The sequence below is a fragment of the Rhamphochromis longiceps genome, linkage group LG22 (genome assembly GCF_057381845.1).
Source record: "Rhamphochromis longiceps isolate RC_006_pf linkage group LG22, R_longiceps_female_GT1.1, whole genome shotgun sequence".
Lineage (NCBI taxonomy): Eukaryota > Metazoa > Chordata > Actinopteri > Cichliformes > Cichlidae > Rhamphochromis > Rhamphochromis longiceps.
Window position 1 is genome coordinate 11,848,149 of NC_140577.1, and position 22,673 is coordinate 11,870,821.

Sequence of the window (22,673 nt, forward strand, 5' to 3'; positions counted from 1 at the left end):
CGTCTCAATCGGAGCATGCCCCGTGGTGTGGCATGCATACAAGGACATAAGAGCTTGAATGGATGATAGAAAAACTTGAAAGTAGCCTGTGCTTTCTTTGCCTGCGCTTGAAATGCTAGTCAACCTCCCCCAGCTATAAGAACCTGTGTCCATCTTAAAGCCTTGCTGCTGAAGAAGCCCAGCTAGCTCAGTCGGGAGAGCATGAGACTCTTAATCTCAGGGTCGTGGGTTCGAGCCCCACGTTGGGCGAGGGGACTTTTGTGCAAATGCCCGCAAGAGAGAAAACACGTGTGTATAGAGAACAGCAAATGGCGTGTTGTGCAAAGGAAGATGAATGTATGGTAACAGAAACCAAAGTTACACTGTCGTGTCTGCACAAGTCCACATCTCCACCATTTAATTTGATGATTCTGGACTAAATTTCAAGAGAGCTTAGCAAAAAAGCAACACTCTAGGTTTACCAGCATCCCTACTCTCACCTAGGGTCACAAACTATGGGTAGTGAATGAAAGCATGAGCTCACAGATATAAGCAGCGCAATGAGTTTTCGCCGTCGGGTGGCAGTGCTCGGCCTCGGAGATTGGATGACAAGCTTAGTATTTCAGGAGGAACTCAGATTACAGCTGCAACTCCTCCACATCGAAAGGAGCCTGCTGAGGTGGTTCGGACATTTGAACATCCAGGATGACTTTGAAGAGGTGGTTGGTCAACTCGTCAGGATGGCCGAGTGGTCTAAGGCGCCAGACTCAAGGATAGGCTCCTTCCAGACAAAAGGGACTTCTGGTCTCCAAATGGAGGCGTGGGTTCAAATCCCACTCCTGACATCTACTTTCTTTACTTAAACATATGTTTTCAAGAGCTTCATCAACCTTTGTGTGTTAAACTCAACAAAGTGCGGCTTGTTGAGGTAGCTGTAGGGTTGCTGTGAAATCACCTTTGCAGCTTATAGGAACTTTTGTAGTGAAGAGCTTTCGTTAACATGACAGAGCTCTGCTTTCTAAGTGGAAGCCTGAATTGAAATCCCGCTTGTATCTGGCATTTGTCATGGAATACCAGAATTGCCACCTCCACCACTGGCACCCTGTGCTTTTCACAGAGGACAGCGGATTTAACCTTAGAACATATAACACATGTGAAAGCTTCCCGAGAAGTCGTGGGGAACTTTATGCTGAATGTAACATCCTTGATTATGAGTGCTTTGCTGGTGGGTCAGTGATGGTCTGGAGAGGCACATGCACTGAGGTATGCACAGGCCTCTACAGGCAAGGCAATGGCACAATGAGTGCAGTTAGGTATGGGCATGAAATTCTCCGACCCACTGTCAGACCCTACGCTGGTGCAATGGCTCCTGGCTTTCTTCCTGCTGCCCGGCCTCATCCGACAAGAGTATGCAGGCAGTTTGCGTGGGGACTGATACCGCTGACTGACACTCCCCACCCCCCAACCCTATATTGGCCTACTTGACCAAAATTCAATACAACACCCCTGGGGCATTTAGCTTTGGTCCATCTGACACCACCAGGTTGGAACTCAGACTGTCCAGGAGCTCAGTGATGCCCTGGTCCAGATCTGGGGAGAAGATTCCCCGGGAGACATTCAGTCGTCTCAATCGGAGCATGCCCCGTGGTGTGGCATGCATACAAGGACATAAGAGCTTGAATGGATGATAGAAAAACTTGAAAGTAGCCTGTGCTTTCTTTGCCTGCGCTTGAAATGCTAGTCAACCTCCCCCAGCTATAAGAACCTGTGTCCATCTTAAAGCCTTGCTGCTGAAGAAGCCCAGCTAGCTCAGTCGGGAGAGCATGAGACTCTTAATCTCAGGGTCGTGGGTTCGAGCCCCACGTTGGGCGAGGGGACTTTTGTGCAAATGCCCGCAAGAGAGAAAACACGTGTGTGTATAGAGAACAGCAAATGGCGTGTTGTGCAAAGGAAGATGAATGTATGGTAACAGAAACCAAAGTTCCACTGTCGTGTCTGCACAAGTCCACATCTCCACCATTTGATGATTCTGGACTAAATTTCAAGAGAGCTTAGCAAAAAAGCAACACTCTAGGTTTACCAGCATCCCTACTCTCACCTAGGGTCACAAACTATGGGTAGTGAATGAAAGCATGAGCTCACAGATATAAGCAGCGCAATGAGTTTTCGCCGTCGGGTGGCAGTGCTCGGCCTCGGAGATTGGATGACAAGCTTAGTATTTCAGGAGGAACTCAGATTACAGCTGCAACTCCTCCACATCGAAAGGAGCCTGCTGAGGTGGTTCGGACATTTGAACATCCAGGATGACTTTGAAGAGGTGGTTGGTCAACTCGTCAGGATGGCCGAGTGGTCTAAGGCGCCAGACTCAAGGATAGGCTCCTTCCAGACAAAAGGGACTTCTGGTCTCCAAATGGAGGCGTGGGTTCAAATCCCACTCCTGACATCTACTTTCTTTACTTAAACATATGTTTTCAAGAGCTTCATCAACCTTTGTGTGTTAAACTCAACAAAGTGCGGCTTGTTGAGGTAGCTGTAGGGTTGCTGTGAAATCAGCTTTGCAGGTTATAGGAACTTTTGTAGTGAAGAGCTTTCGTTAACATGACAGAGCTCTGCTTTCTAAGTGGAAGCCTGAATTGAAATCCCGCTTGTATCTGGCATTTGTCATGGAATACCAGAATTGCCACCTCCACCACTGGCACCCTGTGCTTTTCACAGAGGACAGCGGATTTAACCTTAGAACATATAACACATGTGAAAGCTTCCCGAGAAGTCGTGGGGAACTTTATGCTGAATGTAACATCCTTGATTATGAGTGCTTTGCTGGTGGGTCAGTGATGGTCTGGAGAGGCACATGCACTGAGGTATGCACAGGCCTCTACAGGCAAGGCAACGGCACAATGAGTGCAGTTAGGTATGGGCATGAAATTCTCCGACCCACTGTCAGACCCTACGCTGGTGCAATGGCTCCTGGCTTTCTTCCTGCTGCCCGGCCTCATCCGACAAGAGTATGCAGGCAGTTTGCGTGGGGACTGATACCGCTGACTGACACTCCCCACCCCCCAACCCTATATTGGCCTACTTGACCAAAATTCAATACAACACCCCTGGGGCATTTAGCTTTGGTCCATCTGACACCACCAGGTTGGAACTCAGACTGTCCAGGAGCTCAGTGATGCCCTGGTCCAGATCTGGGGAGAAGATTCCCCGGGAGACATTCAGTCGTCTCAATCGGAGCATGCCCCGTGGTGTGGCATGCATACAAGGACATAAGAGCTTGAATGGATGATAGAAAAACTTGAAAGTAGCCTGTGCTTTCTTTGCCTGCGCTTGAAATGCTAGTCAACCTCCCCCAGCTATAAGAACCTGTGTCCATCTTAAAGCCTTACTGCTGAAGAAGCCCAGCTAGCTCAGTCGGGAGAGCATGAGACTCTTAATCTCAGGGTCGTGGGTTCGAGCCCCACGTTGGGCGAGGGGACTTTTGTGCAAATGCCCGCAAGAGAGAAAACACGTGTGTATAGAGAACAGCAAATGGCGTGTTGTGCAAAGGAAGATGAATGTATGGTAACAGAAACCAAAGTTACACTGTCGTGTCTGCACAAGTCCACATCTCCACCATTTAATTTGATGATTCTGGACTAAATTTCAAGAGAGCTTAGCAAAAAAGCAACACTCTAGGTTTACCAGCATCCCTACTCTCACCTAGGGTCACAAACTATGGGTAGTGAATGAAAGCATGAGCTCACAGATATAAGCAGCGCAATGAGTTTTCGCCGTCGGGTGGCAGTGCTCGGCCTCGGAGATTGGATGACAAGCTTAGTATTTCAGGAGGAACTCAGATTACAGCTGCAACTCCTCCACATCGAAAGGAGCCTGCTGAGGTGGTTCGGACATTTGAACATCCAGGATGACTTTGAAGAGGTGGTTGGTCAACTCGTCAGGATGGCCGAGTGGTCTAAGGCGCCAGACTCAAGGATAGGCTCCTTCCAGACAAAAGGGACTTCTGGTCTCCAAATGGAGGCGTGGGTTCAAATCCCACTCCTGACATCTACTTTCTTTACTTAAACATATGTTTTCAAGAGCTTCATCAACCTTTGTGTGTTAAACTCAACAAAGTGCGGCTTGTTGAGGTAGCTGTAGGGTTGCTGTGAAATCAGCTTTGCAGCTTATAGGAACTTTTGTAGTGAAGAGCTTTCGTTAACATGACAGAGCTCTGCTTTCTAAGTGGAAGCCTGAATTGAAATCCCGCTTGTATCTGGCATTTGTCATGGAATACCAGAATTGCCACCTCCACCACTGGCACCCTGTGCTTTTCACAGAGGACAGCGGATTTAACCTTAGAACATATAACACATGTGAAAGCTTCCCGAGAAGTCGTGGGGAACTTTATGCTGAATGTAACATCCTTGATTATGAGTGCTTTGCTGGTGGGTCAGTGATGGTCTGGAGAGGCACATGCACTGAGGTATGCACAGGCCTCTACAGGCAAGGCAATGGCACGAGTGCAGTTAGGTATGGGCATGAAATTCTCCGACCCACTGTCAGACCCTACGCTGGTGCAATGGCTCCTGGCTTTCTTCCTGCTGCCCGGCCTCATCCGACAAGAGTATGCAGGCAGTTTGCGTGGGGACTGATACCGCTGACTGACACTCCCCACCCCCCAACCCTATATTGGCCTACTTGACCAAAATTCAATACAACACCCCTGGGGCATTTAGCTTTGGTCCATCTGACACCACCAGGTTGGAACTCAGACTGTCCAGGAGCTCAGTGATGCCCTGGTCCAGATCTGGGGAGAAGATTCCCCGGGAGACATTCAGTCGTCTCAATCGGAGCATGCCCCGTGGTGTGGCATGCATACAAGGACATAAGAGCTTGAATGGATGATAGAAAAACTTGAAAGTAGCCTGTGCTTTCTTTGCCTGCGCTTGAAATGCTAGTCAACCTCCCCCAGCTATAAGAACCTGTGTCCATCTTAAAGCCTTGCTGCTGAAGAAGCCCAGCTAGCTCAGTCGGGAGAGCATGAGACTCTTAATCTCAGGGTCGTGGGTTCGAGCCCCACGTTGGGCGAGGGGACTTTTGTGCAAATGCCCGCAAGAGAGAAAACACGTGTGTATAGAGAACAGCAAATGGCGTGTTGTGCAAAGGAAGATGAATGTATGGTAACAGAAACCAAAGTTCCACTGTCGTGTCTGCACAAGTCCACATCTCCACCATTTGATGATTCTGGACTAAATTTCAAGAGAGCTTAGCAAAAAAGCAACACTCTAGGTTTACCAGCATCCCTACTCTCACCTAGGGTCACAAACTATGGGTAGTGAATGAAAGCATGAGCTCACAGATATAAGCAGCGCAATGAGTTTTCGCCGTCGGGTGGCAGTGCTCGGCCTCGGAGATTGGATGACAAGCTTAGTATTTCAGGAGGAACTCAGATTACAGCTGCAACTCCTCCACATCGAAAGGAGCCTGCTGAGGTGGTTCGGACATTTGAACATCCAGGATGACTTTGAAGAGGTGGTTGGTCAACTCGTCAGGATGGCCGAGTGGTCTAAGGCGCCAGACTCAAGGATAGGCTCCTTCCAGACAAAAGGGACTTCTGGTCTCCAAATGGAGGCGTGGGTTCAAATCCCACTCCTCACATCTACTTTCTTTACTTAAACATATGTTTTCAAGAGCTTCATCAACCTTTGTGTGTTAAACTCAACAAAGTGCGGCTTGTTGGGGTTGCTGTGAAATCAGCTTTGCAGCTTATAGGAACTTTTGTAGTGAAGAGCTTTCGTTAACATGACAGAGCTCTGCTTTCTAAGTGGAAGCCTGAATTGAAATCCCGCTTGTATCTGGCATTTGTCATGGAATACCAGAATTGCCACCTCCACCACTGGCACCCTGTGCTTTTCACAGAGGACAGCGGATTTAACCTTAGAACATATAACACATGTGAAAGCTTCCCGAGAAGTCGTGGGGAACTTTATGCTGAATGTAACATCCTTGATTATGAGTGCTTTGCTGGTGGGTCAGTGATGGTCTGGAGAGGCACATGCACTGAGGTATGCACAGGCCTCTACAGGCAAGGCAACGGCACAATGAGTGCAGTTAGGTATGGGCATGAAATTCTCCGACCCACTGTCAGACCCTACGCTGGTGCAATGGCTCCTGGCTTTCTTCCTGCTGCCCGGCCTCATCCGACAAGAGTATGCAGGCAGTTTGCGTGGGGACTGATACCGCTGACTGACACTCCCCACCCCCCAACCCTATATTGGCCTACTTGACCAAAATTCAATACAACACCCCTGGGGCATTTAGCTTTGGTCCATCTGACACCACCAGGTTGGAACTCAGACTGTCCAGGAGCTCAGTGATGCCCTGGTCCAGATCTGGGGAGAAGATTCCCCGGGAGACATTCAGTCGTCTCAATCGGAGCATGCCCCGTGGTGTGGCATGCATACAAGGACATAAGAGCTTGAATGGATGATAGAAAAACTTGAAAGTAGCCTGTGCTTTCTTTGCCTGCGCTTGAAATGCTAGTCAACCTCCCCCAGCTATAAGAACCTGTGTCCATCTTAAAGCCTTGCTGCTGAAGAAGCCCAGCTAGCTCAGTCGGGAGAGCATGAGACTCTTAATCTCAGGGTCGTGGGTTCGAGCCCCACGTTGGGCGAGGGGACTTTTGTGCAAATGCCCGCAAGAGAGAAAACACGTGTGTATAGAGAACAGCAAATGGCGTGTTGTGCAAAGGAAGATGAATGTATGGTAACAGAAACCAAAGTTACACTGTCGTGTCTGCACAAGTCCACATCTCCACCATTTAATTTGATGATTCTGGACTAAATTTCAAGAGAGCTTAGCAAAAAAGCAACACTCTAGGTTTACCAGCATCCCTACTCTCACCTAGGGTCACAAACTATGGGTAGTGAATGAAAGCATGAGCTCACAGATATAAGCAGCGCAATGAGTTTTCGCCGTCGGGTGGCAGTGCTCGGCCTCGGAGATTGGATGACAAGCTTAGTATTTCAGGAGGAACTCAGATTACAGCTGCAACTCCTCCACATCGAAAGGAGCCTGCTGAGGTGGTTCGGACATTTGAACATCCAGGATGACTTTGAAGAGGTGGTTGGTCAACTCGTCAGGATGGCCGAGTGGTCTAAGGCGCCAGACTCAAGGATAGGCTCCTTCCAGACAAAAGGGACTTCTGGTCTCCAAATGGAGGCGTGGGTTCAAATCCCACTCCTGACATCTACTTTCTTTACTTAAACATATGTTTTCAAGAGCTTCATCAACCTTTGTGTGTTAAACTCAACAAAGTGCGGCTTGTTGAGGTAGCTGTAGGGTTGCTGTGAAATCAGCTTTGCAGCTTATAGGAACTTTTGTAGTGAAGAGCTTTCGTTAACATGACAGAGCTCTGCTTTCTAAGTGGAAGCCTGAATTGAAATCCCGCTTGTATCTGGCATTTGTCATGGAATACCAGAATTGCCACCTCCACCACTGGCACCCTGTGCTTTTCACAGAGGACAGCGGATTTAACCTTAGAACATATAACACATGTGAAAGCTTCCCGAGAAGTCGTGGGGAACTTTATGCTGAATGTAACATCCTTGATTATGAGTGCTTTGCTGGTGGGTCAGTGATGGTCTGGAGAGGCACATGCACTGAGGTATGCTCAGGCCTCTACAGGCAAGGCAATGGCACAATGAGTGCAGTTAGGTATGGGCATGAAATTCTCCGACCCACTGTCAGACCCTACGCTGGTGCAATGGCTCCTGGCTTTCTTCCTGCTGCCCGGCCTCATCCGACAAGAGTATGCAGGCAGTTTGCGTGGGGACTGATACCGCTGACTGACACTCCCCACCCCCCAACCCTATATTGGCCTACTTGACCAAAATTCAATACAACACCCCTGGGGCATTTAGCTTTGGTCCATCTGACACCACCAGGTTGGAACTCAGACTGTCCAGGAGCTCAGTGATGCCCTGGTCCAGATCTGGGGAGAAGATTCCCCGGGAGACATTCAGTCGTCTCAATCGGAGCATGCCCCGTGGTGTGGCATGCATACAAGGACATAAGAGCTTGAATGGATGATAGAAAAACTTGAAAGTAGCCTGTGCTTTCTTTGCCTGCGCTTGAAATGCTAGTCAACCTCCCCCAGCTATAAGAACCTGTGTCCATCTTAAAGCCTTGCTGCTGAAGAAGCCCAGCTAGCTCAGTCGGGAGAGCATGAGACTCTTAATCTCAGGGTCGTGGGTTCGAGCCCCACGTTGGGCGAGGGGACTTTTGTGCAAATGCCCGCAAGAGAGAAAACACGTGTGTATAGAGAACAGCAAATGGCGTGTTGTGCAAAGGAAGATGAATGTATGGTAACAGAAACCAAAGTTACACTGTCGTGTCTGCACAAGTCCACATCTCCACCATTTGATGATTCTGGACTAAATTTCAAGAGAGCTTAGCAAAAAAGCAACACTCTAGGTTTACCAGCATCCCTACTCTCACCTAGGGTCACAAACTATGGGTAGTGAATGAAAGCATGAGCTCACAGATATAAGCAGCGCAATGAGTTTTCGCCATCGGGTGGCAGTGCTCGGCCTCGGAGATTGGATGACAAGCTTAGTATTTCAGGAGGAACTCAGATTACAGCTGCAACTCCTCCACTTCGAAAGGAGCCTGCTGAGGTGGTTCGGACATTTGAACATCCAGGATGACTTTGAAGAGGTGGTTGGTCAACTCGTCAGGATGGCCGAGTGGTCTAAGGCGCCAGACTCAAGGATAGGCTCCTTCCAGACAAAAGGGACTTCTGGTCTCCAAATGGAGGCGTGGGTTCAAATCCCACTCCTGACATCTACTTTCTTTACTTAAACATATGTTTTCAAGAGCTTCATCAACCTTTGTGTGTTAAACTCAACAAAGTGTGGCTTGTTGAGGTAGCTGTAGGGTTGCTGTGAAATCAGCTTTGCAGCTTATAGGAACTTTTGTAGTGAAGAGCTTTCGTTAACATGACAGAGCTCTGCTTTCTAAGTGGAAGCCTGAATTGAAATCCCGCTTGTATCTGGCATTTGTCATGGAATACCAGAATTGCCACCTCCACCACTGGCACCCTGTGCTTTTCACAGAGGACAGCGGATTTAACCTTAGAACATATAACACATGTGAAAGCTTCCCGAGAAGTCGTGGGGAACTTTATGCTGAATGTAACATCCTTGATTATGAGTGCTTTGCTGGTGGGTCAGTGATGGTCTGGAGAGGCACATGCACTGAGGTATGCACAGGCCTCTACAGGCAAGGCAACGGCACAATGAGTGCAGTTAGGTATGGGCATGAAATTCTCCGACCCACTGTCAGACCCTACGCTGGTGCAATGGCTCCTGGCTTTCTTCCTGCTGCCCGGCCTCATCCGACAAGAGTATGCAGGCAGTTTGCGTGGGGACTGATACCGCTGACTGACACTCCCCACCCCCCAACCCTATATTGGCCTACTTGACCAAAATTCAATACAACACCCCTGGGGCATTTAGCTTTGGTCCATCTGACACCACCAGGTTGGAACTCAGACTGTCCAGGAGCTCAGTGATGCCCTGGTCCAGATCTGGGGAGAAGATTCCCCGGGAGACATTCAGTCGTCTCAATCGGAGCATGCCCCGTGGTGTGGCATGCATACAAGGACATAAGAGCTTGAATGGATGATAGAAAAACTTGAAAGTAGCCTGTGCTTTCTTTGCCTGCGCTTGAAATGCTAGTCAACCTCCCCCAGCTATAAGAACCTGTGTCCATCTTAAAGCCTTGCTGCTGAAGAAGCCCAGCTAGCTCAGTCGGGAGAGCATGAGACTCTTAATCTCAGGGTCGTGGGTTCGAGCCCCACGTTGGGCGAGGGGACTTTTGTGCAAATGCCCGCAAGAGAGAAAACACGTGTGTATAGAGAACAGCAAATGGCGTGTTGTGCAAAGGAAGATGAATGTATGGTAACAGAAACCAAAGTTACACTGTCGTGTCTGCACAAGTCCACATCTCCACCATTTGATGATTCTGGACTAAATTTCAAGAGAGCTTAGCAAAAAAGCAACACTCTAGGTTTACCAGCATCCCTACTCTCACCTAGGGTCACAAACTATGGGTAGTGAATGAAAGCATGAGCTCACAGATATAAGCAGCGCAATGAGTTTTCGCCATCGGGTGGCAGTGCTCGGCCTCGGAGATTGGATGACAAGCTTAGTATTTCAGGAGGAACTCAGATTACAGCTGCAACTCCTCCACATCGAAAGGAGCCTGCTGAGGTGGTTCGGACATTTGAACATCCAGGATGACTTTGAAGAGGTGGTTGGTCAACTCGTCAGGATGGCCGAGTGGTCTAAGGCGCCAGACTCAAGGATAGGCTCCTTCCAGACAAAAGGGACTTCTGGTCTCCAAATGGAGGCGTGGGTTCAAATCCCACTCCTGACATCTACTTTCTTTACTTAAACATATGTTTTCAAGAGCTTCATCAACCTTTGTGTGTTAAACTCAACAAAGTGTGGCTTGTTGAGGTAGCTGTAGGGTTGCTGTGAAATCAGCTTTGCAGCTTATAGGAACTTTTGTAGTGAAGAGCTTTCGTTAACATGACAGAGCTCTGCTTTCTAAGTGGAAGCCTGAATTGAAATCCCGCTTGTATCTGGCATTTGTCATGGAATACCAGAATTGCCACCTCCACCACTGGCACCCTGTGCTTTTCACAGAGGACAGCGGATTTAACCTTAGAACATATAACACATGTGAAAGCTTCCCGAGAAGTCGTGGGGAACTTTATGCTGAATGTAACATCCTTGATTATGAGTGCTTTGCTGGTGGGTCAGTGATGGTCTGGAGAGGCACATGCACTGAGGTATGCACAGGCCTCTACAGGCAAGGCAACGGCACAATGAGTGCAGTTAGGTATGGGCATGAAATTCTCCGACCCACTGTCAGACCCTACGCTGGTGCAATGGCTCCTGGCTTTCTTCCTGCTGCCCGGCCTCATCCGACAAGAGTATGCAGGCAGTTTGCGTGGGGACTGATACCGCTGACTGACACTCCCCACCCCCCAACCCTATATTGGCCTACTTGACCAAAATTCAATACAACACCCCTGGGGCATTTAGCTTTGGTCCATCTGACACCACCAGGTTGGAACTCAGACTGTCCAGGAGCTCAGTGATGCCCTGGTCCAGATCTGGGGAGAAGATTCCCCGGGAGACATTCAGTCGTCTCAATCGGAGCATGCCCCGTGGTGTGGCATGCATACAAGGACATAAGAGCTTGAATGGATGATAGAAAAACTTGAAAGTAGCCTGTGCTTTCTTTGCCTGCGCTTGAAATGCTAGTCAACCTCCCCCAGCTATAAGAACCTGTGTCCATCTTAAAGCCTTGCTGCTGAAGAAGCCCAGCTAGCTCAGTCGGGAGAGCATGAGACTCTTAATCTCAGGGTCGTGGGTTCGAGCCCCACGTTGGGCGAGGGGACTTTTGTGCAAATGCCCGCAAGAGAGAAAACACGTGTGTATAGAGAACAGCAAATGGCGTGTTGTGCAAAGGAAGATGAATGTATGGTAACAGAAACCAAAGTTACACTGTCGTGTCTGCACAAGTCCACATCTCCACCATTTAATTTGATGATTCTGGACTAAATTTCAAGAGAGCTTAGCAAAAAAGCAACACTCTAGGTTTACCAGCATCCCTACTCTCACCTAGGGTCACAAACTATGGGTAGTGAATGAAAGCATGAGCTCACAGATATAAGCAGCGCAATGAGTTTTCGCCGTCGGGTGGCAGTGCTCGGCCTCGGAGATTGGATGACAAGCTTAGTATTTCAGGAGGAACTCAGATTACAGCTGCAACTCCTCCACATCGAAAGGAGCCTGCTGAGGTGGTTCGGACATTTGAACATCCAGGATGACTTTGAAGAGGTGGTTGGTCAACTCGTCAGGATGGCCGAGTGGTCTAAGGCGCCAGACTCAAGGATAGGCTCCTTCCAGACAAAAGGGACTTCTGGTCTCCAAATGGAGGCGTGGGTTCAAATCCCACTCCTGACATCTACTTTCTTTACTTAAACATATGTTTTCAAGAGCTTCATCAACCTTTGTGTGTTAAACTCAACAAAGTGCGGCTTGTTGAGGTAGCTGTAGGGTTGCTGTGAAATCAGCTTTGCAGCTTATAGGAACTTTTGTAGTGAAGAGCTTTCGTTAACATGACAGAGCTCTGCTTTCTAAGTGGAAGCCTGAATTGAAATCCCGCTTGTATCTGGCATTTGTCATGGAATACCAGAATTGCCACCTCCACCACTGGCACCCTGTGCTTTTCACAGAGGACAGCGGATTTAACCTTAGAACATATAACACATGTGAAAGCTTCCCGAGAAGTCGTGGGGAACTTTATGCTGAATGTAACATCCTTGATTATGAGTGCTTTGCTGGTGGGTCAGTGATGGTCTGGAGAGGCACATGCACTGAGGTATGCTCAGGCCTCTACAGGCAAGGCAATGGCACAATGAGTGCAGTTAGGTATGGGCATGAAATTCTCCGACCCACTGTCAGACCCTACGCTGGTGCAATGGCTCCTGGCTTTCTTCCTGCTGCCCGGCCTCATCCGACAAGAGTATGCAGGCAGTTTGCGTGGGGACTGATACCGCTGACTGACACTCCCCACCCCCCAACCCTATATTGGCCTACTTGACCAAAATTCAATACAACACCCCTGGGGCATTTAGCTTTGGTCCATCTGACACCACCAGGTTGGAACTCAGACTGTCCAGGAGCTCAGTGATGCCCTGGTCCAGATCTGGGGAGAAGATTCCCCGGGAGACATTCAGTCGTCTCAATCGGAGCATGCCCCGTGGTGTGGCATGCATACAAGGACATAAGAGCTTGAATGGATGATAGAAAAACTTGAAAGTAGCCTGTGCTTTCTTTGCCTGCGCTTGAAATGCTAGTCAACCTCCCCCAGCTATAAGAACCTGTGTCCATCTTAAAGCCTTGCTGCTGAAGAAGCCCAGCTAGCTCAGTCGGGAGAGCATGAGACTCTTAATCTCAGGGTCGTGGGTTCGAGCCCCACGTTGGGCGAGGGGACTTTTGTGCAAATGCCCGCAAGAGAGAAAACACGTGTGTATAGAGAACAGCAAATGGCGTGTTGTGCAAAGGAAGATGAATGTATGGTAACAGAAACCAAAGTTACACTGTCGTGTCTGCACAAGTCCACATCTCCACCATTTGATGATTCTGGACTAAATTTCAAGAGAGCTTAGCAAAAAAGCAACACTCTAGGTTTACCAGCATCCCTACTCTCACCTAGGGTCACAAACTATGGGTAGTGAATGAAAGCATGAGCTCACAGATATAAGCAGCGCAATGAGTTTTCGCCATCGGGTGGCAGTGCTCGGCCTCGGAGATTGGATGACAAGCTTAGTATTTCAGGAGGAACTCAGATTACAGCTGCAACTCCTCCACTTCGAAAGGAGCCTGCTGAGGTGGTTCGGACATTTGAACATCCAGGATGACTTTGAAGAGGTGGTTGGTCAACTCGTCAGGATGGCCGAGTGGTCTAAGGCGCCAGACTCAAGGATAGGCTCCTTCCAGACAAAAGGGACTTCTGGTCTCCAAATGGAGGCGTGGGTTCAAATCCCACTCCTGACATCTACTTTCTTTACTTAAACATATGTTTTCAAGAGCTTCATCAACCTTTGTGTGTTAAACTCAACAAAGTGTGGCTTGTTGAGGTAGCTGTAGGGTTGCTGTGAAATCAGCTTTGCAGCTTATAGGAACTTTTGTAGTGAAGAGCTTTCGTTAACATGACAGAGCTCTGCTTTCTAAGTGGAAGCCTGAATTGAAATCCCGCTTGTATCTGGCATTTGTCATGGAATACCAGAATTGCCACCTCCACCACTGGCACCCTGTGCTTTTCACAGAGGACAGCGGATTTAACCTTAGAACATATAACACATGTGAAAGCTTCCCGAGAAGTCGTGGGGAACTTTATGCTGAATGTAACATCCTTGATTATGAGTGCTTTGCTGGTGGGTCAGTGATGGTCTGGAGAGGCACATGCACTGAGGTATGCACAGGCCTCTACAGGCAAGGCAACGGCACAATGAGTGCAGTTAGGTATGGGCATGAAATTCTCCGACCCACTGTCAGACCCTACGCTGGTGCAATGGCTCCTGGCTTTCTTCCTGCTGCCCGGCCTCATCCGACAAGAGTATGCAGGCAGTTTGCGTGGGGACTGATACCGCTGACTGACACTCCCCACCCCCCAACCCTATATTGGCCTACTTGACCAAAATTCAATACAACACCCCTGGGGCATTTAGCTTTGGTCCATCTGACACCACCAGGTTGGAACTCAGACTGTCCAGGAGCTCAGTGATGCCCTGGTCCAGATCTGGGGAGAAGATTCCCCGGGAGACATTCAGTCGTCTCAATCGGAGCATGCCCCGTGGTGTGGCATGCATACAAGGACATAAGAGCTTGAATGGATGATAGAAAAACTTGAAAGTAGCCTGTGCTTTCTTTGCCTGCGCTTGAAATGCTAGTCAACCTCCCCCAGCTATAAGAACCTGTGTCCATCTTAAAGCCTTGCTGCTGAAGAAGCCCAGCTAGCTCAGTCGGGAGAGCATGAGACTCTTAATCTCAGGGTCGTGGGTTCGAGCCCCACGTTGGGCGAGGGGACTTTTGTGCAAATGCCCGCAAGAGAGAAAACACGTGTGTATAGAGAACAGCAAATGGCGTGTTGTGCAAAGGAAGATGAATGTATGGTAACAGAAACCAAAGTTACACTGTCGTGTCTGCACAAGTCCACATCTCCACCATTTGATGATTCTGGACTAAATTTCAAGAGAGCTTAGCAAAAAAGCAACACTCTAGGTTTACCAGCATCCCTACTCTCACCTAGGGTCACAAACTATGGGTAGTGAATGAAAGCATGAGCTCACAGATATAAGCAGCGCAATGAGTTTTCGCCATCGGGTGGCAGTGCTCGGCCTCGGAGATTGGATGACAAGCTTAGTATTTCAGGAGGAACTCAGATTACAGCTGCAACTCCTCCACATCGAAAGGAGCCTGCTGAGGTGGTTCGGACATTTGAACATCCAGGATGACTTTGAAGAGGTGGTTGGTCAACTCGTCAGGATGGCCGAGTGGTCTAAGGCGCCAGACTCAAGGATAGGCTCCTTCCAGACAAAAGGGACTTCTGGTCTCCAAATGGAGGCGTGGGTTCAAATCCCACTCCTGACATCTACTTTCTTTACTTAAACATATGTTTTCAAGAGCTTCATCAACCTTTGTGTGTTAAACTCAACAAAGTGTGGCTTGTTGAGGTAGCTGTAGGGTTGCTGTGAAATCAGCTTTGCAGCTTATAGGAACTTTTGTAGTGAAGAGCTTTCGTTAACATGACAGAGCTCTGCTTTCTAAGTGGAAGCCTGAATTGAAATCCCGCTTGTATCTGGCATTTGTCATGGAATACCAGAATTGCCACCTCCACCACTGGCACCCTGTGCTTTTCACAGAGGACAGCGGATTTAACCTTAGAACATATAACACATGTGAAAGCTTCCCGAGAAGTCGTGGGGAACTTTATGCTGAATGTAACATCCTTGATTATGAGTGCTTTGCTGGTGGGTCAGTGATGGTCTGGAGAGGCACATGCACTGAGGTATGCACAGGCCTCTACAGGCAAGGCAACGGCACAATGAGTGCAGTTAGGTATGGGCATGAAATTCTCCGACCCACTGTCAGACCCTACGCTGGTGCAATGGCTCCTGGCTTTCTTCCTGCTGCCCGGCCTCATCCGACAAGAGTATGCAGGCAGTTTGCGTGGGGACTGATACCGCTGACTGACACTCCCCACCCCCCAACCCTATATTGGCCTACTTGACCAAAATTCAATACAACACCCCTGGGGCATTTAGCTTTGGTCCATCTGACACCACCAGGTTGGAACTCAGACTGTCCAGGAGCTCAGTGATGCCCTGGTCCAGATCTGGGGAGAAGATTCCCCGGGAGACATTCAGTCGTCTCAATCGGAGCATGCCCCGTGGTGTGGCATGCATACAAGGACATAAGAGCTTGAATGGATGATAGAAAAACTTGAAAGTAGCCTGTGCTTTCTTTGCCTGCGCTTGAAATGCTAGTCAACCTCCCCCAGCTATAAGAACCTGTGTCCATCTTAAAGCCTTGCTGCTGAAGAAGCCCAGCTAGCTCAGTCGGGAGAGCATGAGACTCTTAATCTCAGGGTCGTGGGTTCGAGCCCCACGTTGGGCGAGGGGACTTTTGTGCAAATGCCCGCAAGAGAGAAAACACGTGTGTATAGAGAACAGCAAATGGCGTGTTGTGCAAAGGAAGATGAATGTATGGTAACAGAAACCAAAGTTACACTGTCGTGTCTGCACAAGTCCACATCTCCACCATTTAATTTGATGATTCTGGACTAAATTTCAAGAGAGCTTAGCAAAAAAGCAACACTCTAGGTTTACCAGCATCCCTACTCTCACCTAGGGTCACAAACTATGGGTAGTGAATGAAAGCATGAGCTCACAGATATAAGCAGCGCAATGAGTTTTCGCCGTCGGGTGGCAGTGCTCGGCCTCGGAGATTGGATGACAAGCTTAGTATTTCAGGAGGAACTCAGATTACAGCTGCAACTCCTCCACATCGAAAGGAGCCTGCTGAGGTGGTTCGGACATTTGAACATCCAGGATGACTTTGAAGAGGTGGTTGGTCAACTCGTCAGGATGGCCGAGTGGTCTAAGGCGCCAGACTCAAGGATAGGCTCCTTCCAGACAAAAGGGACTTCTGGTCTCCAAATGGAGGCGTGGGTTCAAATCCCACTCCTGACATCTACTTTCTTTACTTAAACATATGTTTTCAAGAGCTTCATCAACCTTTGTGTGTTAAACTCAACAAAGTGCGGCTTGTTGAGGTAGCTGTAGGGTTGCTGTGAAATCAGCTTTGCAGCTTATAGGAACTTTTGTAGTGAAGAGCTTTCGTTAACATGACAGAGCTCTGCTTTCTAAGTGGAAGCCTGAATTGAAATCCCGCTTGTATCTGGCATTTGTCATGGAATACCAGAATTGCCACCTCCACCACTGGCACCCTGTGCTTTTCACAGAGGACAGCGGATTTAACCTTAGAACATATAACACATGTGAAAGCTTCCCGAGAAGTCGTGGGGAACTTTATGCTGAATGTAACATCCTTGATTATGAGTGCTTTGCTGGTGGGTCAGTGATGGTCTGGAGAGGCACATGCACTGAGGTATGCTCAGGCCTCTACAGGCAAGGCAATGGCACAATGAGTGCAGTTAGGTATGGGCATGAAATTCTCCGACCCACTGTCAGACCCTACGCTGGTGCAATGGCTCCTGGCTTTCTTCCTGCTGCCCGGCCTCATCCGACAAGAGTATGCAGGCAGTTTGCGTGGGGACTGATACCGCTGACTGACACTCCCCACCCCCCAACCCTATATTGGCCTACTTGACCAAAATTCAATACAACACCCCTGGGGCATTTAGCTTTGGTCCATCTGACACCACCAGGTTGGAACTCAGACTGTCCAGGAGCTCAGTGATGCCCTGGTCCAGATCTGGGGAGAAGATTCCCCGGGAGACATTCAGTCGTCTCAATCGGAGCATGCCCCGTGGTGTGGCATGCATACAAGGACATAAGAGCTTGAATGGATGATAGAAAAACTTGAAAGTAGCCTGTGCTTTCTTTGCCTGCGCTTGAAATGCTAGTCAACCTCCCCCAGCTATAAGAACCTGTGTCCATCTTAAAGCCTTGCTGCTGAAGAAGCCCAGCTAGCTCAGTCGGGAGAGCATGAGACTCTTAATCTCAGGGTCGTGGGTTCGAGCCCCACGTTGGGCGAGGGGACTTTTGTGCAAATGCCCGCAAGAGAGAAAACACGTGTGTATAGAGAACAGCAAATGGCGTGTTGTGCAAAGGAAGATGAATGTATGGTAACAGAAACCAAAGTTACACTGTCGTGTCTGCACAAGTCCACATCTCCACCATTTGATGATTCTGGACTAAATTTCAAGAGAGCTTAGCAAAAAAGCAACACTCTAGGTTTACCAGCATCCCTACTCTCACCTAGGGTCACAAACTATGGGTAGTGAATGAAAGCATGAGCTCACAGATATAAGCAGCGCAATGAGTTTTCGCCATCGGGTGGCAGTGCTCGGCCTCGGAGATTGGATGACAAGCTTAGTATTTCAGGAGGAACTCAGATTACAGCTGCAACTCCTCCACTTCGAAAGGAGCCTGCTGAGGTGGTTCGGACATTTGAACATCCAGGATGACTTTGAAGAGGTGGTTGGTCAACTCGTCAGGATGGCCGAGTGGTCTAAGGCGCCAGACTCAAGGATAGGCTCCTTCCAGACAAAAGGGACTTCTGGTCTCCAAATGGAGGCGTGGGTTCAAATCCCACTCCTGACATCTACTTTCTTTACTTAAACATATGTTTTCAAGAGCTTCATCAACCTTTGTGTGTTAAACTCAACAAAGTGTGGCTTGTTGAGGTAGCTGTAGGGTTGCTGTGAAATCAGCTTTGCAGCTTATAGGAACTTTTGTAGTGAAGAGCTTTCGTTAACATGACAGAGCTCTGCTTTCTAAGTGGAAGCCTGAATTGAAATCCCGCTTGTATCTGGCATTTGTCATGGAATACCAGAATTGCCACCTCCACCACTGGCACCCTGTGCTTTTCACAGAGGACAGCGGATTTAACCTTAGAACATATAACACATGTGAAAGCTTCCCGAGAAGTCGTGGGGAACTTTATGCTGAATGTAACATCCTTGATTATGAGTGCTTTGCTGGTGGGTCAGTGATGGTCTGGAGAGGCACATGCACTGAGGTATGCACAGGCCTCTACAGGCAAGGCAACGGCACAATGAGTGCAGTTAGGTATGGGCATGAAATTCTCCGACCCACTGTCAGACCCTACGCTGGTGCAATGGCTCCTGGCTTTCTTCCTGCTGCCCGGCCTCATCCGACAAGAGTATGCAGGCAGTTTGCGTGGGGACTGATACCGCTGACTGACACTCCCCACCCCCCAACCCTATATTGGCCTACTTGACCAAAATTCAATACAACACCCCTGGGGCATTTAGCTTTGGTCCATCTGACACCACCAGGTTGGAACTCAGACTGTCCAGGAGCTCAGTGATGCCCTGGTCCAGATCTGGGGAGAAGATTCCCCGGGAGACATTCAGTCGTCTCAATCGGAGCATGCCCCGTGGTGTGGCATGCATACAAGGACATAAGAGCTTGAATGGATGATAGAAAAACTTGAAAGTAGCCTGTGCTTTCTTTGCCTGCGCTTGAAATGCTAGTCAACCTCCCCCAGCTATAAGAACCTGTGTCCATCTTAAAGCCTTGCTGCTGAAGAAGCCCAGCTAGCTCAGTCGGGAGAGCATGAGACTCTTAATCTCAGGGTCGTGGGTTCGAGCCCCACGTTGGGCGAGGGGACTTTTGTGCAAATGCCCGCAAGAGAGAAAACACGTGTGTATAGAGAACAGCAAATGGCGTGTTGTGCAAAGGAAGATGAATGTATGGTAACAGAAACCAAAGTTACACTGTCGTGTCTGCACAAGTCCACATCTCCACCATTTGATGATTCTGGACTAAATTTCAAGAGAGCTTAGCAAAAAAGCAACACTCTAGGTTTACCAGCATCCCTACTCTCACCTAGGGTCACAAACTATGGGTAGTGAATGAAAGCATGAGCTCACAGATATAAGCAGCGCAATGAGTTTTCGCCATCGGGTGGCAGTGCTCGGCCTCGGAGATTGGATGACAAGCTTAGTATTTCAGGAGGAACTCAGATTACAGCTGCAACTCCTCCACATCGAAAGGAGCCTGCTGAGGTGGTTCGGACATTTGAACATCCAGGATGACTTTGAAGAGGTGGTTGGTCAACTCGTCAGGATGGCCGAGTGGTCTAAGGCGCCAGACTCAAGGATAGGCTCCTTCCAGACAAAAGGGACTTCTGGTCTCCAAATGGAGGCGTGGGTTCAAATCCCACTCCTGACATCTACTTTCTTTACTTAAACATATGTTTTCAAGAGCTTCATCAACCTTTGTGTGTTAAACTCAACAAAGTGTGGCTTGTTGAGGTAGCTGTAGGGTTGCTGTGAAATCAGCTTTGCAGCTTATAGGAACTTTTGTAGTGAAGAGCTTTCGTTAACATGACAGAGCTCTGCTTTCTAAGTGGAAGCCTGAATTGAAATCCCGCTTGTATCTGGCATTTGTCATGGAATACCAGAATTGCCACCTCCACCACTGGCACCCTGTGCTTTTCACAGAGGACAGCGGATTTAACCTTAGAACATATAACACATGTGAAAGCTTCCCGAGAAGTCGTGGGGAACTTTATGCTGAATGTAACATCCTTGATTATGAGTGCTTTGCTGGTGGGTCAGTGATGGTCTGGAGAGGCACATGCACTGAGGTATGCACAGGCCTCTACAGGCAAGGCAACGGCACAATGAGTGCAGTTAGGTATGGGCATGAAATTCTCCGACCCACTGTCAGACCCTACGCTGGTGCAATGGCTCCTGGCTTTCTTCCTGCTGCCCGGCCTCATCCGACAAGAGTATGCAGGCAGTTTGCGTGGGGACTGATACCGCTGACTGACACTCCCCACCCCCCAACCCTATATTGGCCTACTTGACCAAAATTCAATACAACACCCCTGGGGCATTTAGCTTTGGTCCATCTGACACCACCAGGTTGGAACTCAGACTGTCCAGGAGCTCAGTGATGCCCTGGTCCAGATCTGGGGAGAAGATTCCCCGGGAGACATTCAGTCGTCTCAATCGGAGCATGCCCCGTGGTGTGGCATGCATACAAGGACATAAGAGCTTGAATGGATGATAGAAAAACTTGAAAGTAGCCTGTGCTTTCTTTGCCTGCGCTTGAAATGCTAGTCAACCTCCCCCAGCTATAAGAACCTGTGTCCATCTTAAAGCCTTGCTGCTGAAGAAGCCCAGCTAGCTCAGTCGGGAGAGCATGAGACTCTTAATCTCAGGGTCGTGGGTTCGAGCCCCACGTTGGGCGAGGGGACTTTTGTGCAAATGCCCGCAAGAGAGAAAACACGTGTGTATAGAGAACAGCAAATGGCGTGTTGTGCAAAGGAAGATGAATGTATGGTAACAGAAACCAAAGTTACACTGTCGTGTCTGCACAAGTCCACATCTCCACCATTTGATGATTCTGGACTAAATTTCAAGAGAGCTTAGCAAAAAAGCAACACTCTAGGTTTACCAGCATCCCTACTCTCACCTAGGGTCACAAACTATGGGTAGTGAATGAAAGCATGAGCTCACAGATATAAGCAGCGCAATGAGTTTTCGCCATCGGGTGGCAGTGCTCGGCCTCGGAGATTGGATGACAAGCTTAGTATTTCAGGAGGAACTCAGATTACAGCTGCAACTCCTCCACATCGAAAGGAGCCTGCTGAGGTGGTTCGGACATTTGAACATCCAGGATGACTTTGAAGAGGTGGTTGGTCAACTCGTCAGGATGGCCGAGTGGTCTAAGGCGCCAGACTCAAGGATAGGCTCCTTCCAGACAAAAGGGACTTCTGGTCTCCAAATGGAGGCGTGGGTTCAAATCCCACTCCTGACATCTACTTTCTTTACTTAAACATATGTTTTCAAGAGCTTCATCAACCTTTGTGTGTTAAACTCAACAAAGTGTGGCTTGTTGAGGTAGCTGTAGGGTTGCTGTGAAATCAGCTTTGCAGCTTATAGGAACTTTTGTAGTGAAGAGCTTTCGTTAACATGACAGAGCTCTGCTTTCTAAGTGGAAGCCTGAATTGAAATCCCGCTTGTATCTGGCATTTGTCATGGAATACCAGAATTGCCACCTCCACCACTGGCACCCTGTGCTTTTCACAGAGGACAGCGGATTTAACCTTAGAACATATAACACATGTGAAAGCTTCCCGAGAAGTCGTGGGGAACTTTATGCTGAATGTAACATCCTTGATTATGAGTGCTTTGCTGGTGGGTCAGTGATGGTCTGGAGAGGCACATGCACTGAGGTATGCACAGGCCTCTACAGGCAAGGCAACGGCACAATGAGTGCAGTTAGGTATGGGCATGAAATTCTCCGACCCACTGTCAGACCCTACGCTGGTGCAATGGCTCCTGGCTTTCTTCCTGCTGCCCGGCCTCATCCGACAAGAGTATGCAGGCAGTTTGCGTGGGGACTGATACCGCTGACTGACACTCCCCACCCCCCAACCCTATATTGGCCTACTTGACCAAAATTCAATACAACACCCCTGGGGCATTTAGCTTTGGTCCATCTGACACCACCAGGTTGGAACTCAGACTGTCCAGGAGCTCAGTGATGCCCTGGTCCAGATCTGGGGAGAAGATTCCCCGGGAGACATTCAGTCGTCTCAATCGGAGCATGCCCCGTGGTGTGGCATGCATACAAGGACATAAGAGCTTGAATGGATGATAGAAAAACTTGAAAGTAGCCTGTGCTTTCTTTGCCTGCGCTTGAAATGCTAGTCAACCTCCCCCAGCTATAAGAACCTGTGTCCATCTTAAAGCCTTGCTGCTGAAGAAGCCCAGCTAGCTCAGTCGGGAGAGCATGAGACTCTTAATCTCAGGGTCGTGGGTTCGAGCCCCACGTTGGGCGAGGGGACTTTTGTGCAAATGCCCGCAAGAGAGAAAACACGTGTGTATAGAGAACAGCAAATGGCGTG

The 22,673-nt window shown here is 48.8% G+C and overlaps 29 non-coding genes across 29 annotated transcripts; all 29 read left to right on the forward strand.

The window, feature by feature from the left end:
- Positions 1–176: 176 nt before the first annotated feature.
- On the forward strand, positions 177–249 carry trnak-cuu (transfer RNA lysine (anticodon CUU)). The gene has a single exon. It is a non-coding gene; the product is annotated as a tRNA-Lys (tRNA).
- Positions 250–713: 464 nt separating this feature from the next.
- On the forward strand, positions 714–824 carry trnal-caa (transfer RNA leucine (anticodon CAA)). The gene is made up of 2 exons: positions 714–751; positions 779–824. It is a non-coding gene; the product is annotated as a tRNA-Leu (tRNA).
- A 953-nt stretch (positions 825–1,777) lies between these two features.
- trnak-cuu (transfer RNA lysine (anticodon CUU)) lies at positions 1,778–1,850 on the forward strand. Its single transcript has one exon. It is a non-coding gene; the product is annotated as a tRNA-Lys (tRNA).
- A 461-nt stretch (positions 1,851–2,311) lies between these two features.
- Positions 2,312–2,422, forward strand: trnal-caa (transfer RNA leucine (anticodon CAA)). Its single transcript has 2 exons — positions 2,312–2,349; positions 2,377–2,422. It is a non-coding gene; the product is annotated as a tRNA-Leu (tRNA).
- A 953-nt stretch (positions 2,423–3,375) lies between these two features.
- On the forward strand, positions 3,376–3,448 carry trnak-cuu (transfer RNA lysine (anticodon CUU)). Its single transcript has one exon. It is a non-coding gene; the product is annotated as a tRNA-Lys (tRNA).
- A 464-nt stretch (positions 3,449–3,912) lies between these two features.
- Positions 3,913–4,023, forward strand: trnal-caa (transfer RNA leucine (anticodon CAA)). Its single transcript has 2 exons — positions 3,913–3,950; positions 3,978–4,023. It is a non-coding gene; the product is annotated as a tRNA-Leu (tRNA).
- Positions 4,024–4,973: 950 nt separating this feature from the next.
- trnak-cuu (transfer RNA lysine (anticodon CUU)) lies at positions 4,974–5,046 on the forward strand. The gene has a single exon. It is a non-coding gene; the product is annotated as a tRNA-Lys (tRNA).
- Positions 5,047–5,505: 459 nt separating this feature from the next.
- On the forward strand, positions 5,506–5,616 carry trnal-caa (transfer RNA leucine (anticodon CAA)). Its single transcript has 2 exons — positions 5,506–5,543; positions 5,571–5,616. It is a non-coding gene; the product is annotated as a tRNA-Leu (tRNA).
- A 942-nt stretch (positions 5,617–6,558) lies between these two features.
- On the forward strand, positions 6,559–6,631 carry trnak-cuu (transfer RNA lysine (anticodon CUU)). Its single transcript has one exon. It is a non-coding gene; the product is annotated as a tRNA-Lys (tRNA).
- Positions 6,632–7,095: 464 nt separating this feature from the next.
- Positions 7,096–7,206, forward strand: trnal-caa (transfer RNA leucine (anticodon CAA)). The gene is made up of 2 exons: positions 7,096–7,133; positions 7,161–7,206. It is a non-coding gene; the product is annotated as a tRNA-Leu (tRNA).
- A 953-nt stretch (positions 7,207–8,159) lies between these two features.
- trnak-cuu (transfer RNA lysine (anticodon CUU)) lies at positions 8,160–8,232 on the forward strand. The gene has a single exon. It is a non-coding gene; the product is annotated as a tRNA-Lys (tRNA).
- Positions 8,233–8,691: 459 nt separating this feature from the next.
- trnal-caa (transfer RNA leucine (anticodon CAA)) lies at positions 8,692–8,802 on the forward strand. The gene is made up of 2 exons: positions 8,692–8,729; positions 8,757–8,802. It is a non-coding gene; the product is annotated as a tRNA-Leu (tRNA).
- A 953-nt stretch (positions 8,803–9,755) lies between these two features.
- trnak-cuu (transfer RNA lysine (anticodon CUU)) lies at positions 9,756–9,828 on the forward strand. Its single transcript has one exon. It is a non-coding gene; the product is annotated as a tRNA-Lys (tRNA).
- A 459-nt stretch (positions 9,829–10,287) lies between these two features.
- trnal-caa (transfer RNA leucine (anticodon CAA)) lies at positions 10,288–10,398 on the forward strand. The gene is made up of 2 exons: positions 10,288–10,325; positions 10,353–10,398. It is a non-coding gene; the product is annotated as a tRNA-Leu (tRNA).
- Positions 10,399–11,351: 953 nt separating this feature from the next.
- Positions 11,352–11,424, forward strand: trnak-cuu (transfer RNA lysine (anticodon CUU)). Its single transcript has one exon. It is a non-coding gene; the product is annotated as a tRNA-Lys (tRNA).
- Positions 11,425–11,888: 464 nt separating this feature from the next.
- trnal-caa (transfer RNA leucine (anticodon CAA)) lies at positions 11,889–11,999 on the forward strand. The gene is made up of 2 exons: positions 11,889–11,926; positions 11,954–11,999. It is a non-coding gene; the product is annotated as a tRNA-Leu (tRNA).
- Positions 12,000–12,952: 953 nt separating this feature from the next.
- trnak-cuu (transfer RNA lysine (anticodon CUU)) lies at positions 12,953–13,025 on the forward strand. The gene has a single exon. It is a non-coding gene; the product is annotated as a tRNA-Lys (tRNA).
- Positions 13,026–13,484: 459 nt separating this feature from the next.
- trnal-caa (transfer RNA leucine (anticodon CAA)) lies at positions 13,485–13,595 on the forward strand. Its single transcript has 2 exons — positions 13,485–13,522; positions 13,550–13,595. It is a non-coding gene; the product is annotated as a tRNA-Leu (tRNA).
- A 953-nt stretch (positions 13,596–14,548) lies between these two features.
- trnak-cuu (transfer RNA lysine (anticodon CUU)) lies at positions 14,549–14,621 on the forward strand. The gene has a single exon. It is a non-coding gene; the product is annotated as a tRNA-Lys (tRNA).
- Positions 14,622–15,080: 459 nt separating this feature from the next.
- trnal-caa (transfer RNA leucine (anticodon CAA)) lies at positions 15,081–15,191 on the forward strand. The gene is made up of 2 exons: positions 15,081–15,118; positions 15,146–15,191. It is a non-coding gene; the product is annotated as a tRNA-Leu (tRNA).
- Positions 15,192–16,144: 953 nt separating this feature from the next.
- trnak-cuu (transfer RNA lysine (anticodon CUU)) lies at positions 16,145–16,217 on the forward strand. Its single transcript has one exon. It is a non-coding gene; the product is annotated as a tRNA-Lys (tRNA).
- Positions 16,218–16,681: 464 nt separating this feature from the next.
- trnal-caa (transfer RNA leucine (anticodon CAA)) lies at positions 16,682–16,792 on the forward strand. Its single transcript has 2 exons — positions 16,682–16,719; positions 16,747–16,792. It is a non-coding gene; the product is annotated as a tRNA-Leu (tRNA).
- A 953-nt stretch (positions 16,793–17,745) lies between these two features.
- On the forward strand, positions 17,746–17,818 carry trnak-cuu (transfer RNA lysine (anticodon CUU)). Its single transcript has one exon. It is a non-coding gene; the product is annotated as a tRNA-Lys (tRNA).
- A 459-nt stretch (positions 17,819–18,277) lies between these two features.
- Positions 18,278–18,388, forward strand: trnal-caa (transfer RNA leucine (anticodon CAA)). The gene is made up of 2 exons: positions 18,278–18,315; positions 18,343–18,388. It is a non-coding gene; the product is annotated as a tRNA-Leu (tRNA).
- Positions 18,389–19,341: 953 nt separating this feature from the next.
- On the forward strand, positions 19,342–19,414 carry trnak-cuu (transfer RNA lysine (anticodon CUU)). The gene has a single exon. It is a non-coding gene; the product is annotated as a tRNA-Lys (tRNA).
- Positions 19,415–19,873: 459 nt separating this feature from the next.
- trnal-caa (transfer RNA leucine (anticodon CAA)) lies at positions 19,874–19,984 on the forward strand. Its single transcript has 2 exons — positions 19,874–19,911; positions 19,939–19,984. It is a non-coding gene; the product is annotated as a tRNA-Leu (tRNA).
- A 953-nt stretch (positions 19,985–20,937) lies between these two features.
- Positions 20,938–21,010, forward strand: trnak-cuu (transfer RNA lysine (anticodon CUU)). The gene has a single exon. It is a non-coding gene; the product is annotated as a tRNA-Lys (tRNA).
- A 459-nt stretch (positions 21,011–21,469) lies between these two features.
- Positions 21,470–21,580, forward strand: trnal-caa (transfer RNA leucine (anticodon CAA)). Its single transcript has 2 exons — positions 21,470–21,507; positions 21,535–21,580. It is a non-coding gene; the product is annotated as a tRNA-Leu (tRNA).
- Positions 21,581–22,533: 953 nt separating this feature from the next.
- On the forward strand, positions 22,534–22,606 carry trnak-cuu (transfer RNA lysine (anticodon CUU)). Its single transcript has one exon. It is a non-coding gene; the product is annotated as a tRNA-Lys (tRNA).
- Positions 22,607–22,673: the final 67 nt, after the last annotated feature.